Source organism: Poromitra crassiceps (genome assembly GCF_964638095.1).
Source record: "Poromitra crassiceps genome assembly, chromosome: 3".
NCBI lineage: Eukaryota > Metazoa > Chordata > Actinopteri > Beryciformes > Melamphaidae > Poromitra > Poromitra crassiceps.
In genome coordinates, this window is record NC_139625.1 from 25737241 (window position 1) to 25741771 (window position 4531).

Sequence of the window (4531 nt, forward strand, 5' to 3'; positions counted from 1 at the left end):
GCTGGTAGATTTGCTTCATTTACCAGCTACTCATTTTTGGCTCTTTGCTCACAACTTCAGTGTATCGCCTGAGTTCTACCTCATGCATATGTGCCTATTTGCAGTTTACTGATAAGCTTATAAGGCAACTCTGTGTTGGTAACAGAACTTAACATACCTACATTGGTTTAATGTAGGCTAGCATAATGTATGTTACAAGGTTTTGAAAGATGTGTGTTTCCAACTTTCTTTTATCCGATACATACAATATAGTACAAGACAAGTAGCCTATAAGAACAGCCATCTTGTTCCAAGTGAAAACTACTCATATTATTATAATCCCCAACAGTAAAGGTGCGCGCTCCAGTGGAACTAGTGTGAACAGAAAGAGGCCTGAGGCTGAAGTGGACCAGAAAGAGAACTGAGTCATCTTTCAAATGAACTGACAATGTGAACATAAAAATAACTAAGTCCCTTTTCTGTTGATCCCCTTTTTGGTCCACTTATAAGTAAGTAGTAAGTAAGTAATACTTTATTTATATGGCGCTTTTCAAATCCATAGATCACAAAGTGCTTTACATCAGGAAATAAATAAGGTCTGAGTTTGGTTCTTTTAAAGGAGCCAGAGTATGAAAACACTCGTAGTTATTACCATATTCTGGCTTTAATGGTGCGTATGTGAGGGGGGGTTCTTTTATGCATCCAGGGCAGGCCCAGGGGCCCGTCATGTCATAATAACCCGCATATGGACAACACACTACTGAAAGGGACTATTATAAAACGACATATTTTAATTAACGCCAATTAAAATGAATTAATTAAGACTTTACCTCTGCTGTGTCAGGACAACTTAGCTTGATTTTGATATTGCATAATATGTTTATAGGCTAAATAACCCAATTTACACTAGTGTTATGTCCATTTGATTAAAAAGGGCTAGCTCAAAGAAGCTGCTAAAGTTATATTCTCACTGTTTCTTTATCTGTGGGGCGCCCAAAGGCCTGTGTATTTAAAACATGTATTACAACTTGTAATGAATGTTTTATACATGGACCTTTGTGCAGTGTACAGTTTAAAAGTTATTACACACTGTCTACATTGCTATCTACACATAGCCTACTTCTCAGGTGATGAAGTTAATCTAAAGGTGAAACGCAGTCAGCAAACTTATTTTACTTTTGTACTATCTATCTGTGTCTGTCTGTATCTATCTATCTATCTATCTATCTATCGAGATCACCTTTTTAACCTTTCAGATGGAGTTATAGCCTATTTGCAGCTGCTTCCAGCTAGCAACACACACTTTTTATCCCAGTGCGTTACTTCTCTAGTATGTTGATATACAGTCAATACTCTAGTATGATTCTAGTATCATTTCTGCAATTTGGCAGAATTTTGATGAGAAGCATTGAACCACATTTCTGGTGGTGGTGGTGGTGGTGGTTGTTGTTGTTGTTGTTGTTGTTGTTGTGATTCCATCAACAGAAGAACCGAGGAGTGAGCATGTGAGCCAGACTGGGAAGACAATCAGTGAGGGATGGCAGTGGTAGAAAGTAACTCAGTTCAGTTACTGTGTGCATTGCAAGTAAGTAAGTAGCCTACATTTTTTAATACGATTACTTTAAAAAATCACATGTGAAAACCCACATGTGAATTCTAAGCACATTGTACAAGTTGGTTTTCATGTGAATAATAACTATCTAATGTCAGGTGAAAAAACACATGTTGTCAGAATACGACAGAGATAAATTAAGTACTTTTAGGTTTTTTTTTGTATTCACTGAGCTGTGGTGAAAATATTAGGGATGCACGATCCACCATATATCGGCAATCATATCGTATCGGCCGATGTGAGTAATTGTTTTAAATATCGGCATCGGTCCGATGTTGCAATGTTAACACTTCAGTACTTTTTGAGAGCTAATATTAAGCTTATAGGCTACTTGAAATATGTCAGTGCCATTTCCAGCTTGATAGCAACTATGCAGTAGGCAGCCAAACTTGCTATGAATTAAGGGTAAGAGGCATACAATACCTGATTATTCTTTTGCCATGAATCTATTTACAACAAGGTAGGCTAATGTCCTTGAGTTTCCCCTTAAGTATGATGACGTCTGATGTACAACTTCATTGGAAGGTATTGACATGTATACAACATTTTCATTGGGGATTTCTTGGGGTAATCCTAAAACACCTCAAATGCTTGTAGGCTAAAATAGATTGTAAAGCGCTTTTGTATGGTAGTAAGATTAATCCTGTAGAAATGTCTGCTATGTGGGCTTGAGTGTGCTTAAAACCTACAATGTAGCTCAGACTGCTAACTCAAAGATGTGTCTGTTTCCATAATGCTCTGGAAATTGCATAGTGCTGACATTGAGCCTCATGCGTCTGCTCTCTTCAGCAATCAGCAGCATGTGGCATTTAGTCTGCCAGCTCGCCTGCTTACTGCAGGTCATTAGCTCCTCCTAGACTTGGCTGTGCTAGAGGCAGCATGCTCTGCATGGAGAGGTGTGGGAAATCCGGCAGGCAAACCCCCATCTTTAGGAACCCCCACAGTACTCTGAACATGCAGTCTGGACCCCCCGTCTTTAGGAACCCCCACAGTACTCTGAACATTTAGTCTGGACCCCCCGTCTTTAGGATCCCCACAGTACTCTGAACATGCAGTCTGGACCCCCCTCACAAACCCCCGTCTTTAGGAACCCCCACAGTACTCTGAACATGCAGTCTGGACCCCCCGTCTTTAGGATCCCCACAGTACTCTGAACATGCAGTCTGGACCCCCCTCACAAACCCCCGTCTTTAGGAACCCCCACAGTACTCTGAACATGCAGTCTGGACCCCCCGTCTTTAGGAACCCCCACAGTACTCTGAACATTTAGTCTGGACCCCCCGTCTTTAGGATCCCCACAGTACTCTGAACATGCAGTCTGGACCCCCCTCGCAAACCCCCATCTTTAGGAACCCCCACAGTACTCTGAACATGCAGTCTGGACCCCCTGTCTTTAGGAACCCCCACAGTACTCTGAACATGCAGTCTGGACCCCCCATCTTTAGGAACCCCCACAGTACTCTGAACATGCAGTCTGGACCCCCCTCACAAACCCCCATCTTTAGGAACCCCCACAGTACTCTGAACATGCAGTCTGGACCCCCCTCGCAAACCCCCATCTTTAGGAACCCCCACAGTACTCTGAACATGCAGTCTGGACCCCCTGTCTTTAGGAACCCCCACAGTACTCTGAACATGCAGTCTGGACCCCCCATCTTTAGGAACCCCCACAGTACTCTGAACATGCAGTCTGGACCCCCCTCACAAACCCCCATCTTTAGGAACCCCCACAGTATTCTGAACGTGCAGTCTGGACCCCCTTCGCAAACCCCCATCTTTAGGAACCCCCACAGTATTCTGAACATGCAGTCTGGACCCCCTTCGCAAACCCCCATCTTTAGGAACCCCCACAGTATTCTGAACATGCAGTCTGGACCCCCTTCGCAAACCCCCATCTTTAGGAACCCCCACAGTACTCTGAACATGCAGTCTGGACCCCCTTCGCAAACCCCCATCTTTAGGAACCCCCACAGTACTCTGAACATGCAGTCTGGACCCCCCATCTTTAGGAACCCCCACAGTACTCTGAACATGCAGTCTGGACCCCCCTCACAAACCCCCATCTTTAGGAACCCCCATAGTATTCTGAACATGCAGTCTGGACCCCCCTCGCAAACCCCCGTCTTTAGGAACCCCCACAGTACTCTGAACATGCAGTCTGGACCCCCCTCGCAAACCCCCATCTTTAGGAACCCCCACAGTACTCTGAACATGCAGTCTGGACCCCCCTCGCAAACCCCCATCTTTAGGAACCCCCACAGTACTCTGAACATGGAGTTTGGATGGAGCTCACAGGCAACGCAGCTGTTGAGACGACAGTGGGATTAGGACCGAGCAAAACACGCATCTCATTTGTGATGTCTGGAGTTATTTCATGACAGTTTGTTATTTAGTGACAGTTTGTTATTTAGTGACAGTTTTTTATTTAGTGACAGTTTGTTATGTAGCAACTTGTTCAAATGAAAATGAGACACTATAGCAAAATGTGAGGGATTCAAGTAGCTTTCCAGAAATGTAAAGATTGTTATTATGCAGATGAGGGGGCAAAAGTGTAATTTCTCATTTAAAATTCAGAGTGCACGGTAAGCGTGAATGTACTGGGGGGGAGTGGGGGGGACGGCAATATTTAACTAACCAGCTTTGAGCAGAGGACAAGTGAGGAGGGGAAAGAGCAAGTGCTCTAGAGGGGGAGAGAGCATGTGTGGAGAAGGGTGGGAGGGTTGGGGAGAGAGAGAGAGGACATGGGGAGAGAGAGAGAGAGGACAAGTGGGTGGGTGCTGTGAAATCCGTTAACAGGGGAGCTCTGTGCGTTTGTTAGACGTCTTGGCCGCTTGCCCAACTTGGCTCATTGTAATCGAGGCATGATCGTGGACTCCAGGCAGCCCTCTCTGCCGCCTCGGCTGCCTAGCGCCTGGACCCAGCCCAGCTTTCACCGCTGAA